The following is a 16259-nucleotide window of genomic DNA, read 5'->3' on the forward strand; positions in this document are numbered from 1 at the left end:
TAAGCAGAAGGATTGCAATGTGGAACACGTGTGCCATAGTAAACTGGCGTATTTGAGGAGGTTGAGGCAAGGGGAGGCTTTTAAAGGCAAAAGGAGGAGTATATGTACATCACAGGAGCTGACACCAGTTCATTAGTGGAGACAGTGTGTCAGGCAAGTGTTCCTGTGGATCTTGCACGCTGTCCTTGTGACTCATGTAGCAAGCTGCAGTTTAGAAAGTCCTTCCCAAAAACTCCAGAAAGCCTTTGTGCTAGTTCTTGTCACAGACGTGTGTGTGAAGGTCTTCCATTCCTAACCTCTTGACTTTTTGTTTGGGTGACCTAAGTGACTTCATTTTGATATTGACATCTTTCACAAAATCAACCCTGCCAACATCTTGATCTTGAACTTTCAGTCTCCAGAATTGTGAGAAAAAAAAATTATATTGTTTAAGCCAGCCTATCCCTGGTGCTTTGTTATGGTAGCTCTAGCAATTAGATAAAATACCAAACATAATTTACTCATCATTTTTATTCTGGGATCCAAAGAAAATAGGAATATCAGTAGCAGAGAGGAAGATCATAATGAACATGGCCACCTTTCTTCACGGGGGCAACAATCAATGCAGGGGGCCTGTAAGACTAAGGCAGTAGTTTTCAGTTTGTCTGAATACTGTAATAACCTGAGGGTTAACTTGAAGGAAAAAATCTTGATGCTCCAGCATCACCTCAGACTCCTAGAGAATTTGGAAGTAGAACCCCGACATCAGGACTTCAAAAAATTCCTCAGGTGATTCCAATGTGCAGCAAAATTGAGAATCAGCAATCTAAAGAAAAATGCATCCACCAAAGGCCAGAGGAAACAGTCTGTGGAAGTCCATCAGGCAGCAAAGGCCCAGCCACACTGGGAAGTCCACAAGGAACAGAAGCCTATGAGATGCAGACTTCTAAGGGCTCTTTGGGTGGGCTTGAGGACTGCACACAGAAGACCATGGCTTGGTCTTGCATGATACAGGATATGCACCTTTTGTTGTCTCCCAGAATGTGGTGAAGTCCTGAGAAGTTGTCAGGAGGAAAGGATATGAGGTATGGATAGAGCAATAAAGATATTACTCAATCCTTGCTACCCTCTAGGAGAACCAAAAATTTGTGGAAAAGAAAGGGAACAAATACTTAGTAAGGGAAGTTTATGTGTTTACATTTAAGTCCATCTCCCATTCAACGAAATAGGAATTAATATGCTCATGTCATAAAAGAGAAAGCTGAGGGGCTCTGCAAGATTTGTAAATTTTCCTAAAGACGTATATCTGGCAGAGTTGTATGTTGAACCCAAGTCTATCTGACTACTATATTTCATGATATTGCCATCACATCATGCTTTCTCCCCGTGAAAGTTGAGTAGCGGTAGGGTAGGATAGGAGGTATGCTGGACTCTGGACTTCTATTGTGTCAATTTAGCTAAACTGGAAATACATTTCCTAGAATTCCCTGCCCGGCATAGTTCCAAATTACTGTGGGTCACAAGAGACATTTTAGTGCAAGATTTGGAAGGTGGAAGTGATGTGAAAGCCATATTCTTGTTTTTCCTGGAGAGTCCTCAACACCGAAGGCCCTGTTGCAGTTCACTCTTATAGTTTATTTTCTGGCTCACTGTGCTGGCGTGGGGTAGCAGCCTGCAGCGACTCAAGCTTCTGCAGGCTCTTCAGCTTCTCTGACTCCTGGCCTCATTCATGTTTTGCTTAGTGATGAAAGGTGCCACCTTCATTCTCATCATTAATGAGGACATCCTCATTGTCCTCATTGATAAGCAGGACATCCTCATCATTGAGGCTGCCAGCTGGAGATGCTGAGAGACCAGTGCAGGTTCCGGCTCATCCTCATGGGTTGCACTAATTCTTGCAGGTTTCAGGTTATCCTTCCTTTTCCCAAATGCCTGTCATTTGGACTTCAGGCTGCCACACCAGACACAGAAGAAGCAGCCTTCTGTAGACTGTTTAACCATTTCTCACAGTTATGTAATGCCAAATCCCTACAATAAATCCCTTATTATTTATATTGCCTAGTAAGTCTGTTTCTTTTATTGAGATCAGACTGACATAGGAAGCATGGTTAGGGAAACTGTTTTTTTTTTTTTTTTTTTTTTGAGACTGTCTTGCTTGGTCACCTGGGCTGGGGTGCAGTGGCACAATCAGGCCACTGCAGCTTTGACCTCCCAGGCTTAAGATCCTTATGGAAACTTTGTGAGAGCACAAAGTAGAACCACCATGCTGAGAAATTCTGTCCCTAGATATCCCACACCCAGGTACCTCATCAGAAACACTGTTACATATTCTGGAATCAGAAAGCCATTTTGAGCCACGAGGTTGGAGTGTATATTTCAGTTCAGTGGCTTATGGCCCATGGCAGGTGAACAGCAAATTAGTGACAAAGAGTGCCTCACTGTGCTGGGTCCTGGGGCCATTGTTGGCTTCACAGGAGTAGTTTTCAGAACGCTCTGTAGTCAGAAAGAGGTTGAAGGATGCTTCTCTTCCAGAGGGGGCTGAGCCCAAGGGCACTGCCCTGTGATAAAAGCAGTTCAGGGGCTCACGCCTATAATCCTAGCACTTTGGAAGGCCGAGGCAAGTGGACTGCCTGAGCTCAGGAGTTTGAGACCACCCTGGGCAACATAGCAAAACCCCATCTCTACTAAAATACAAAAAATTAGCCAAGCATGGTGGAAGGTGCCTGTAATCCCAGCTATTCAGGAGGCTGAGGCACAAGAATCGCTTCAGCCGGAGAGGTGGGGGTTGCAGTGAGCCAAGACCTTGCTGCTGCACTCCAGCCTGTGCAACAGGGTGAGACTCTGTCTCCAAAAGTAAAAACAAAATTAAAAAAAACATGGTTCGGGATTGGGAGATCCTCTATAGGCCTCACAGTGAAGCTCTACCATTTCCCCCATGTCAGCCTGGACCTCAGGAGCTCTGAGGGTGGGGGATAGTCAGACACTGGAAATGACAGAGAAAAAGGGACTGTCAGAGAAGGCCCCTGCTGCTTCCACCGTCCTCCCATCTGTCCATCTACTCAAGGAGGCTAGAACAGGTAAACAGCCCATTCTCATATCTAACATCCCCACATTCCTGCTCTTATGTTCAGAGGAATCATCCCCAGAGCTGTTTTGAAGAATTTTGAGCAACATTCTGTACACCTGTCCTGAATCCTGAGTTCCCATAAATTCCTCATGGTTATCCTTCTAGGACCCTGTAGTACCTTCATCATCACCATCACCAAAAGCAATAGCAACACCATGGAGCTGGCAAGTTATCTCCCAGGCTCTGCCACAAGAAGTGGCTAATTGTGCTCCCTAGGGTTGGCTTCTGGGTCCTCTTGAAACATTCTCATGATGCCTCTGGGGATATTGAGCATACTTTGAGATTTGCTGGTTGAGATGAATGAAGGTAAATATCCTTCTTATGTTGATATTTACCTGCCCACTAAACATACAGCCTTGGCTGTTCACAGCTGAAGAGCATCACCCCCACTCACAACACAGGTCATCTGTTTACTCTCTGGGAATGTTTAGTGCTCTTTTCCAAACGTTCCCTGTGCCTTCTCTGTATCAGGAGAATGTGGTGTCCTCTGGGACCTCAGACACCAAGGAGACAAAGAAGAGCATTATTCAATCACTCACCCTACTCTAGGGAGGGAAAAGGGCTGGGACTCAGGGTCAATGTAAATATGGGAACCCCTGAGTGAACACAAGATATCACAGGCTGTGTTTCCAGGAAGGCAGATGCTGAGACAGAAATGAACATGTAGGAAATCTATTATGGAGTGATCTCTGTATCACAAACTGTAGAAAGGAAGGAAACAACTTTGTGTAGAAGGAGAAGCTGGGCTTTGATGCAGTCTCCACAAAAGTCTCAGCCAACCCCTAGACAGCCTGAGTCTAGGATTATCTTTCAAAGTAGTCCTGAGTTGAGATTTAGGAACCCTGCCTTTATACCCTAGTGTGGACAGCCACTGGATACAATGCTCTGGAAAGGGAGGATGACTCTGGATGGAGTGGACAAAGCCTTTGCCAAGAGGCTAATAACAGGATTATCTGCTGTCAGCAATTCTAGCAGCTGGGGGAGTAAGTCCATTCCTGACAGGAGATCTGGGTGGTGCATCACAGAATCCACTACGCAAAATGGGAGTCAATTTTGAGCATATTTCTGTGGAGGAGGGCAAAATCCCTGCCTCCTCATGCAGGAGCATGTGGCCTCCAGATGCAGATCGCTTTGGGAACTCAGAAAGGTTAGGGTGGGCGAATCCTGAGACATCATAGGGCATGTGTCTGAGGGCTCACTGGGTAGCTCTTAGGGAGGATACTGGAGGATATTAACCCTGACTTGAAGGTCACTATTGAAGATCATAAATCAGCTTTTCTTCTAATGTTTACAGACTTATCTCAAGTTTAATATAGTTTCCCTGACACTGTCTTCTCTCTGCTCCAGCCCATACTAATCTCTCTCTTTTGCACTGTTCCAGGTTTGTAGACCATGTTTCCCAGTTGTTTATCAGTTCCGTGTCAGAAGAGATCAGTTCACTTACCCTGCTGACTTCCCCTACAAGCTCTACGGCTAGCTGATGGGCGCCCCATAATTACCTAGTATAAATATTTGGTGGTTTTACCAACTGAAAGAACAAGGATACAGAGATGTAGAGGCCTTATACAGCTTGGGATTTATGGAATATCATGATAACCCTCCCAGTTGTTTGCACCATTGGGAAATAGGGGAGACCAGGATGACTGATGGACCTAGCTGCTTTCAAGAGGAACCCTGTTTCTAGGAACAAAAGAGAAAAGCAGAGACAAACATCTGTCCCCTTCCTTTCTGCTTAGTCTTCAAACTGGCAGACAGGTCCCTCTGACACTCACTATTTACTTGAATCTGGGGTTGTTGACTTTCTTCCTATACCCTGTGACCTTCGTATTCAGTACACACAGAACCTTTAATTTTTTCCTGTCTCTAGAGTGTGAAGCTCTTGGGCTTGTATTAGCTTTGCTCTAGAGCTCTGCCATTTCTAAAAAAGCAGAAATGAAGCTGAGTCTCTCATATTTGGAAGAATTTGGTCCCTGAGCTCTCCTCCATGGGATACTAGTATCTATCTGGCTTTTGGGACAGAAAGTTGAATAAGCTCTAGAGAAGATTCAAATACATTTCCCAGGGTAATGAGCTCAAATTTCTGGTAAGAAGTGCATTGTGTTCTCAGCACTAGAACATGGGACATACAGCCCGTGAGACATGAAGACCCATGGCCCACATATCTCTTTAGGAGACTAGTCTGGCAGAGTGCTAATCAAAGGGCTTTCTCTCGTCAGCACTTTCTCTTTCTCCATAAACCAATCCACTCCCTCTTCCAGCTCAGGCCCATAAAGAGAGTTAACCTTGCCCTAAGCTTTAAGCCTCATTGTTTAGAAGGTGTTGAGATTCTGAGATGTCCTGCAGTGGTACTTGAGTATGTTACTGGAGTCTGTGATTGACTTGTCAAAGCCTGAGTTTTTTTTTTTTTTGTTTGTTTGTTTGTTTGTTTTTTTTTTTTTTTTTTTTTTTTTTTTTTTTTTTTTTTTTTACTAAAATAAAAACTCTTTCTTTCATCTTAAGGAAGTCAGAGTAGTTCATAACTTTTCCTCACCCAAGCATCCAGGTATCACAGAGCTGCGGTGTCTCCATCAGAGATAGACTGTGTGGTCCTGAGATCAATCTGTTCACTTTTTTCAAGTTCTTCTTATTTGAGTCTATAGGAGAAGAAGCCACAGCCCTAAACATGCCTGAAGATGTTCTGCTTCCACATTAGCCACAGGAACCATCTGCCTGACCACTTCTCTGTCTGGAGACCCATCTGCCTGACCACTTTTCATGGGATGCCACAACTCCCATGGACACTTATGCTTTTCCTCTCCAAGTTCATTCTTCATTCAGAAGTGAGTTTTATCTTGAGTTTCCTCTTTTACTTGGAGGAACTGGCAAATATGCAGAGTTCTTCAAGGATTAATCTGCATTCTCTAGTAAGACTCACTTGAATTCTATTTGAAAGAGATTCTTTATTCCATCATCCCTCCCTATCCTCACTGTCCCAACATATTCTCTTTTATTCAGGGGAGAGAAATTCTTTGCATGTTGTATTGACCCTGGGCTTCTTTGCCCTCAGATCCATTTTCTACCTTCCCCTTGCACTGCTCTTTGTCATAGGGGATAATAATGGAGTGCTTCTGTGCATGCCAACAGTTTGGTTTACTAAGTCAGATAATACCACTTCATTTAGAATGAATTTAGAATTTAGACGGCTAAGGTCACATGCGACTTTGTGGCCCATGGCCAAGGGTTCAGTCTCTATTAGGACTTAGTAGCAAGTCAGAAGCTAGTTTTCAAAAGGAGACCAGTTATCTACAAAGGTGGACATGGCTGTGCTACAAAACATGTCCTTCACTCTGGGAAATATGTTTTGATATGTCTAAGAACACTGGACAACCAGAAATTTCACCAAAATTGGATTTATTTACCACTCCCTGGCATGTATATGTCCTACCAAGATGTCTAGAGTTGCTGCTTTGTGCTCAGTTGGTCTAATCCGTATGATGCCATTGATATAGTGGATGAGTGTGCAATGTCCTATAAAGAGGAGAAACTCATCAAGGTCTTTGTGATTCTATGACAGAGGGCTGAAAAGCTGATATAGCTCAAAGTTAGGACAATAAAGTGTATCGTAAATGCTTCTGGTGGTCTCAATTAACAGGAATTGAGGTTAAAAAAAAGGCATTTTCCAGGTCAAAAGCTGCATGGTGAGTGCTAGTAGCAAGACGATTTGCTCTGTCAAACAAAAGCACATCTGGAGCAGCCACCACAATTGTTGTTCTTCAAAATATACCTGTCATTTGCACAAACCAAATAAGTGAGTTGAATGGAGGATGTGATAGGCATCAATCTCTGTGTATCTTTCAAATTAATCTATAAATGTAATAAAATCACAATAAAAAGTTCACCTGGATCTTTTTTAGCCATTTAATATACTTACCCTAAAATTTTACAGAATAATACAAATCTATGAAAGGCCAGGTTAACTTTGATAAAAAAAGAACAAAGAGTGGTTTTATATTATCAGATACTAAGGTAGATCAGATGTCCAGGGCAATTAAATCAGTACAATGTATGTGTAAGATCAAATAAACAAATCAATGGAACAGAGTAATCATAAATAGACCTTGGGTGCTCACACACACACACACATAAACTTAAGGCTGACATCACAAAATAATGCGGAGTGCATGGCCTATTTAGTACATGGTGCTAGATTACTCTAAGGAGAAAACAATTTGGACTTACACCTAATATCAAATGTAAAGTTGGACTCCAAAAGATCCAAAGCATAAAAAGTAAAACTATAAAATTAAGAGAAGAAAATTGAAGATATCATTGCAATTTTGGAGTGAAGGACTAAACAAAACTCTAAAAATAAATGTTAAAAGCAAAAATTGGACGAGTTTTATAGCATATCTATATATATATATTTTTTTTTTTTGTTTGTTTGTTTGTTTGTTTTTTTTTTTGAGATGGAGTCTCACTCTGTTACCAGGCTGGAGTGCGGTGGCATGATCTCGGCTCGCTGCAACCTCCGCCTCCTGGATTCAAGTGATTCTCCTGCCTCAGCCTCTCGAGTAGCTGAGACTACAGGCGTGCGCCACCACACCTGGCTAATTTTTGTATTTTTAGTAGAGACGGGGTTTCATCAGATTGGCCAGGATGGTCTTGAACTCCTAACCTCGTGATCCACCCACCTTGGCCTCCCAAAGTGTTGGGATTACAGGCGTGAGCCACCGCACCAGGCTTATAGCTTAATTTAAAAAAAATCTGCTCAATAAAAGACACTATGGACAAAGTTGACTGATGGTAGAGTAGGAGGTAATGTTTGCAAAGTCTAAAACAAGCAAGAAACTTATATAGAAAAAGCAGTAGCTCCTATATGCCAAATAAAAAAAACCCAGAAATTATATTAACAAAATGAGCAAAGGACACAACATGGTTATTTCATAGAGGAGGAAACTCAAGAGGCTAACAAACACATGCAAAGATGCTTATGCTTATTGATAATTAGAAAAATGGAAACAAAGGCCGGGCGCGGTGGCTCAAGCCTTTAATCCCAGCACTTTGGGAGGCCGAGGCGGGCGGATCACAAGGTCAGGAGATCGAGACCACAGTGAAACCCCGTCTCTACTAAAAATACAAAAAATTAGCCGGGCGCGGTGGCGGGCGCCTGTAGTCCCAGCTACTCAGGAGGCTGAGGCAGGAGAATGGCGGGAACCCGGGAGGCGGAGCTTGCAGTGAGCCGAGATCGCGCCACTGCACTCCAGCCTGGGCAACAGCGTGAGACTCCGTCTCAAAAAAAAAAAAAAAAAAAAAAAGAAAAAGAAAAATGGAAACAAAACACCAATTAGATCTCTGAGATCTCTCTTTATCCTCATCTGATTGGCAAAGTTAGAATGCTAAACGGTTGAGTGGGATGTGGGGTTAGGGAATGTTCTTGCCCTGTTGGGGTCACTAGTAACTTTGGGGACCACTCAGCATTACTTGTTCCATCAATCACTCTCTTCGGTATATATCCAGAGATATTCTCACACAGGTCTATGATGAGACATTAAAAAGCAAGTGTCAGTGTTGGTAGTAGTAACAAGTTGGGGACAATCTAGGTATCTATCACTGGGATTAGATAAGGGTAGCGTGGTGGAATAACCTGCAGAAGTTAGGAGCAATGGGCTAGATGTACACATAACAACATGGGTGGGTCAAAACATAGTGCCAAGAGAAAAATGCCCAGTAACATATGTAAATTAAAAAGGCTCAAGGAAAATGATACATGTATGTGGAGGAAATACACCAACACATGAAAATGATTGGGAGGCTGGGAAATGGAAATAGTAAGTAAAGACACAAGGAAATAAATAAACCAGAGAAAAAATTCATATGGACCAACAAAGGGAGTGAGCCATGAATTGAGGGATTAACTCTGTGTCTGAGGTTACAAAATGAAGAGTAAGAAAAACAAAACAAACAAAAAACAAAGGAAGCATTAAGAAGAGAACAGATAACACAGAATATAAAAGCAAGCACACTTAATAAAATAAAATAATTTTATATTCAGTACAAAAACAAAACTCAACTCTACATTATGTATAAGGGGCATATCTCAAAGAAAGTGGCTCAGGAAAGTTAAAAGTAAAAGAATGGAAGGCTGGGCATGGTGGCTCACACCTGTAATCCTAGCACTTTGGAAGGTTGAGGTGGGCGAATCATTTGCGGTCAGGAGTTTGAGACCAGCTTGGCCAACGTGGTGAAACCCCATCTCTACTAAAAATACAAAAAAATAAAATAAAATAAAAATTAGCCAGATGTGGTGGTGCACACCTGCAATCCTAGCTACGTGGGAGGCTGAAGTGGGAGGATTTCTTGAACCCGGAAGGCAGAGGTTTCAGTAGGCCGAGTTCACATCACTGCACACTCCAGCCTGGGTGACAGAGCAAGACTCTGTCTCTAAAGAAAAAAAAAAAAAAAAGAATGGACAAAGCCATATCAAGGCAAAAAGCACCAAATGAAAGTGGAGGAGGTTAAAATATATGAGAAGTCTCTAAGCCCCATAAATCTTTGGAATTGAATATCTTGGCATCAAAATGCCTGACACACAGACTAGAGGAAACAAAAAAGAAACAAACTCAAGCACAATGACAATAACAAATGACACCTGTAGACCTAGAAGATCCAGTGGATAAAAAATAAGGAAGCATATGATTTGAGTGATATGATTAATAAGTTCCTAATACATACATATTGAACAATAGATCCTAGCAACAGAGAATTCACTTTCTTTCTTTTTTTTTTTTTGAGACGGAGTCTTGCTCTATCACCCAGGCCGGAGTGCAGTGGCACAATCTGGGCTCACTGCAAGCTCTGCCTCCCAGGTTCACGCCATTCTCCTGCCTCAGCCTCCCCAGTAGCTGGGACTACAGGCGCCCGCCAGCACACCTGGCTAATTTTTTGTATTTTTAGTAGAGACGGGTTTTCACCGTGTTAACCAGGATGGTCTCGATCTCCTGACCTCATGATTTGCCCACCTCGGCGCCCACCTCGGCCTCCCAAAGTGCTGGGATTATAGGCGTGAGCCACCACACCTGGCTGAATTCACTTTCTTTTAAGTACTCATGGACCACCTACAAAAACTAGCCATATTTTAGGTCACAAAGAAAATGTTTAAAAATTACAAATGCAATGAATTTTTTTAAATCACAAAATTAGGGGAAAAGATTATCTATCGCCAGCTAATTAAAAAAAAATCCCTTTTTAAGGATCAGGAAAAATAACTACTGGGTACTAGACTTAATACCTGGGTAACAACATAATCTGTACAACAAACACCCATGACACGCTCTTACCTATATAACAAACCTGCACATATACCCCTGAACTTAAAATAAAAGTTAAGAAAAAAACAAATAAAATAAAAAATAAAAAATACTTCTTTAAATCAACTTTGAGATCAAAGAAGAACATAAAATTGATGTCGCAGACTGAAAATAATAGTAACCAAAACACTACATATCCAAACCTGAAGGATATGACTAAAATATGTTCTCAGGAAAATTAATGAAACAGTTGGAATGAGTACCAAGAAAAAATGGAAATAAATGAACCCAGCATTAATCTTAAGAACTTATAAAAATGCCAACAAAACAATTCAGATGAAGGCACAGACGTTAATGAGTAAAATAAAAAAACTCTCACAATGAAGAATATGAATAAACTCAAAAGCTTTTCCATGAAAAGCAAATTGATCAAGAAAGGAGCAGCAATGAATAAATATACATCTGAGCACCCACATTGAATGGATAATTTTCTAGAAAAATATAAATTACTAAATTTTATGTAAGAAGAGACAGTTAAATAAAAGAGTAGTAGTCATGAAAAAATTGAAACACTGTTAGAGAGCCACACCTCTAAACATATCAGGGCAAATGGTTTCACACTAACTTTTTTTTTTTTTTTTTTTTTGAGACAGTCTCACTTACTGCAACCTCCGCCTCCTGGGTTCAAGCAATTCTCCTGCCTCAGCCTCCCAAGTTGCTGGGATTATAGGCACCTACCACCATGCTCAGCTAATTTTTATATTTGTAGTAGAGACAGGGTTTCACCATGTTGGCGAGGCTGGTCTCAAACGCCTGATCTGAAGTGGTCTGCCTACCTCGGCTTCCCAATATGCTGGGATTACAGGTGTAAGCCACCGCTCCTGGCCTCATGGTAACTTTTTAAAAATCTTCAAGGGAAATGATAAAATTTAGTAGCATTCAAATTGTTTTTAAGCATAAAGAAACCTTTTAACATAATAAGAAACCAATATGGCATTGATATCAAAGTTTTTCAAAGAAAGAATGAAAGGCTACAGACAAATCCTCATTATAAATATCTGTGTTAAAGTCTTATATAAGATACTACCTAAGAGAATTCAACAGGATGTTAATATACATCACAGCCAGGTAGGGTTGAAATAATTATTTATTATTAGGAGATGTTAATGTAATCCACCATATTGTTAAAAGGAAACAAAAATAACACTGGGAAGATGTTTTAAAAATTCAACATGTACCTCTGATTAAACAGTAAATGAGTTTTGATGACTCATAGAGTGTGTTGCATCATGAAGCATGTGGCTTCTACCTTCCCTTAAGTCTGCACTCCCAAATCTAGTAAAGGGCCTTTTTGAATCAATATTTATCTTCTTGAGAGGGAAGTGTTATATACATACATACATACATATATACATATATGTGCAGGTGGTATGTATTTTCTATATCTATGGAATGTCTGTTAATGTTGCCTTGTTAAATTGAATAAGCACTATAAAATAATATATATATAGATTATGGTACAATAAATTCAAATATATGCATTAATATATGTTTATATATTGTTTTACTGAAGAATATATAAATGATATTTTCATTCCTTATATGACTTTCAGAAAGTTTCAGTATATTAACAGCAGTTACTTCTCAGTGTTAGAATTTTGACTGACTTTTATTTTCTTTCTTGTATACCACTTCTTTTCCAACGTGTTTTACCAATGTGATTTTTTAAAAATTGAAAAAATAACTTTTTTCAAACCTAGTTTCTTTCCAAGTCATTAAGAAAGGAGATTAAATGCCCTTAATTTTATCTGTTTTACATGTCCACATTTCTACCAGATGTAGGGCCCATTTCAGGTTATTTCTTGCTTGTTCCATCTCAGGCTGCCAAGAAGACAGTAACTGAGATTCCCAGCCAGGCACTTCCGGGAAAGACTAGAAAAGCCTGCTTGGCCAAGATGCCAATGTGGGGGACAATTTCACCAAACTCAGCTTCCTTAGCAGTTGGGTTTTTCCCTTAATGCAGGTGGGGCTGAGACTTTGGCTCAGGAAAGTGGTGTTTACAGTCCTGCAGAGGGGATGAGAGAGCCACAGGTAAAGTCTTAAAAGTCCATCTGGGGTTGTGGGGCTCTCCAGGCCTGTGAGGTCAATGAGGATATGGGCCTGTTGATCCCCAGTCTCCAGATCTTCAAAAAGTATTAGGCAAGAATGCTATAGAGAAAAGGGGGAGAGGTGGTAAGGTGGGGAGATCCAGTAAAGTACTCTTCAGAGAAGCTCATAAGATCTCCCAGGAGAAGAGAGGCCCAGATTAAGGATGGAGCCCAGCCCCAAGCCTCAGACTGGCTCCCCTCATCCAGACCATCCCAAAGCAGCTCAGAGACTTCTTCCCAGACTTTGTTCCACAAGAGGTCTTTATGAGTGTGTTTTGCTTTATCTTGTCCTACTCTATGAGGAAGTTTGGCTAGATGCTATCCCACTTTTCTAACAAAGATAACAAGTTTTGGAGAAGTTTGCTACCTACATGGCTGGCAAATCAGGGAGGTAAACCTCTAAATTTACTGTTTAGTAAACTGTGCTCTGCACAGTTTACTCCAAATCTTGGATCCTTGCTAGTGCCCAATACTGAGTCCATTTCCTCGAACAAATCACAGGTTCTTACTAGGTCCTAAAGCTTAGCCTTGGCCTAGTGTTTTAAAGACTTTTCTTCTTACCAAGGACCTCTGAAAGGCCACTGCACTCCAACCTGGATGACAGAGCGACTCCGTCAAAAAAAAAGAAGAAGAAGAGGAAGGAGAAGGAGAAGGAGAAGGAAAGAAGAAAGAAGAAAGAAGAAAGAAGAAGAAGAAGAAAATACTAAGGTCAACATTACATGACAAATTTGAAAATCTAGAGAAAATCCCCAACTTTTTGAGTGAAGGGATTCCAACTGTGTTTTAAAAGGGTGAAAAATTTGAAAAAAGCGAATAAAAAACGATTTGACAATGGAGAGAGAAATATACCAGGCTCACAAAGTTTTCTGGGCTAGTTCCAAAGGCTAAGTAGCAGATAATTCCAATATTGTTTTCAATTGTTGCAGAGCACAGCAACTATGGAAACTTCTGAAATTATTCTTATGAGGCTAACCTATCCCTGAAACCTAAACTAGATGAGTATAATTTAGAAAAGAAAACTCACTTATAAACAAAATGCTAAAATTTAAAATAAAACATTAGCAAGTTTTATGTAGTTACTACCTGCAATGACTAAGAAGGGTTTATAGGGAAAATTCAAGGATTGCTCCATATTAGGACATCTATTAATACAGTTCTCCACAATAATGGATTAAAGAAAAAAATGTATAGAACGGTCGTAATATATTAACATGGTGGCTAAGAGCACAGGTTCTTCATTTTGGCATCCCTGACCTAAAGTTCCATCTTTGTACCTATTTGCTATGTAAACTTGGGCAAGTTACTTAATCTAAATTTATTTCCTCATTTGTAAAACAAGAGTTGCTATGGAGATTAAGTGAGATAATTCTAGTAAAATTTAAAATCCCAGAATCTGGTCTGTTCATGGTTTTTCTACCTGTATTTACAAGGATTAGTTGTATCTCCTCACTCCCTGGAGCTCTGCATATGCAAGATACTTCCTCATTTTTCTCAGGGAAGTCTTCCTCCTTTCTTCTTGCCTTACCGACCTGACTCCCAACGCTGACTTGACCCTAGCACAGTGCCCAACACCCAGTATCTATTTCACACGTTTTACTGGTTAAGTGAAAGGGAACAGGAGAGACCAGGGGTTGGCCAGTGATGCTGCTGTTAAGACCAGTTACAGAAGGCTGGGTACGGTGGCTCATGCCTGTAATCCCAGCACTTTTGGGAGGCCGAGGTTGGTGGATCACCTGAGATCAGGAGTTTGAGACCAGCCTGGGCAACATGACGAAACCCTGTTTCTACTAAAAATACAAAAATTAGCCGGGAATAGTGGTGGGTGCCTGTAATCCCAGCTACTCAGGAGGCTGAAGCAGGAGAATAGCTTGAACCCAGGAGGCGGAGGTTGCAGTGAGCCGAGATTGCCCCATTGAACTCCAGCCTGGGAGACAGAGCGAGTCTCAGTCTCAAAACAAACAAACAAAAACCAAACAAGCAACCCCCGCCCCCCAAAAAAACAAAAACAAAAACAAAAAACAATTACAGGGAGAGCCCTGGAGCATTGAGGTGCTTTCTAGAGGAACTGATTCCTCGAGAGGCAGAAATTTCGGAAGGAAAGGAAGCACCAGCCATTGCTTGGTATAATTGCAACCGGCTCTCTGGAAGGAGCTGTTTGCCATGTCCCACCTGTGACCGTGAGTGTCACCACCTCACTGCGCCGTGGGTCCCCAGCCATTGTCGGCCTCACAGGAGTAGTTCCCAGAATGCTCTGCGGCGACGGAGAGGTTGAAGGACGCTCCTCCTCCAGAAGGTGCTGAGGCGTTCCCCAGAGTCACGTTTTCATGGTAAAACCAAAACAGAATGGGTGCAGACGCTCTCCTGTCTTCACAGTGAAGCTCCACCACATCGCCAATGAAGGCCAGGGCGCCAGGAGCACTGAAGCTGAGAAGACACGGCACCGGAACTGAGAGGCCGTAGGGTCCCTCAGCGAGGCTGGTCCCAACTCACAACCCACCCTGTCCTCGGCTCAGGACGTCCTCGCCTCACAGCACCCCGCCGGCCCTGCACTCTTTCCCACGTCTCACCTCCTGGTCTAACACTGCAGGGGTGCTTCCTGCAGAGCTGTGCTGGGCTTTGGTGAAGAGCTTGGGATACATGGCCCCGCGTCCACCTTCTCACCCTCCTCTAGCTCCTTTGCCACCCTGCTGCTGCCACCACCTCCCATCATAAGACTACAGTTCCCATAGGGCCTCTTACTGTCCTCACGCCCTGTTCCTTGTCGTCACCTTGGAGCATCCTCGCTGCTACAGAAGGAAACTGACCCCAGCGAGGAGCCGCCAGCTGGCCTATTCAGACCACGCGGCTCACCTCTCACAGTGACATTCAGCAGCGCGCTCTGGACCGGGCCCTAGCTGTTGTCCGCTGTCCAGTGGTATCCCCCTGCATGGCTCTCTCTGATGGCAGGGAGCTACAGCTCTGCTCTTGGGGAACGCTGAGTTTTCCTCCCCAGACTCTCCTGCGTGTCCTCTCGGTGCCAGGAGAACGTGGTGTCCCCTGTGCCTTCAGCCACAGAGCAGAAAAGGACCAGCGTCTCCCCTTAACCGCCTGGCCCCTGAGGGCTGGGTCTCCAGGAGCACCCCAGACACAGGGATCCCTATGTAAAAATGAGACCATAGGTGGGGGCCAGGTATGAAGGAGGGCAGGGCTGGGTGGAAGCCGGTATCACCTGCTGGGCATTAAGGCAAGTGGGGTTGGTGGAACTAAATGTTTGGGTAGAGGGTCCACCTCACTTGCCTGAGTGTTTTTAATAGCTAGACAGCACCCTGAGGAGCATTACACAGGACCACCTTGCTGTTTGATGCTCCATAACAATCCTACCCTGCACCTCCTCCACATTCTTTTGTCCTCTGGAATGACAGCAGCCCACCGAAATCTCATCCTCTCCTGATTTCCAGATGTACATGGGCAGCAGGAGTGGGAGGAAGAGCACAGGCTAGGGGGATGGACTCCATTACTATCTCTATCTCTGGGTCTCAATCTTGGTAAGTCAATTACTGTTTCTGGTTCTCAGTTTTCTCAAATATAAAATGTGAATAATCATGTCAACATTACAGAGTTCTCATGGAGATAAAATGTGATACAAGTACCCCTCGCTTTGGATAAATCCAGCAAATGGTAGCTATTATTGGTACCACTCTTCACTGGCATGGTTGAGATAGGCAGTATAGCAAGGTAGTT

At 42.5% G+C, this 16259-nt stretch overlaps 1 pseudogene; it reads right to left on the reverse strand.

Annotated features, from left to right (window-relative positions):
• Positions 1-4605: 4605 nt before the first annotated feature.
• On the reverse strand, positions 4606-15984 carry LOC144337439 (Fc receptor-like protein 2; annotated as a pseudogene).
• Positions 15985-16259: the final 275 nt, after the last annotated feature.

This window comes from Macaca mulatta, chromosome 1, assembly GCF_049350105.2.
Source record: "Macaca mulatta isolate MMU2019108-1 chromosome 1, T2T-MMU8v2.0, whole genome shotgun sequence".
In the NCBI taxonomy this organism is placed as follows: Eukaryota; Metazoa; Chordata; class Mammalia; order Primates; family Cercopithecidae; genus Macaca; species Macaca mulatta.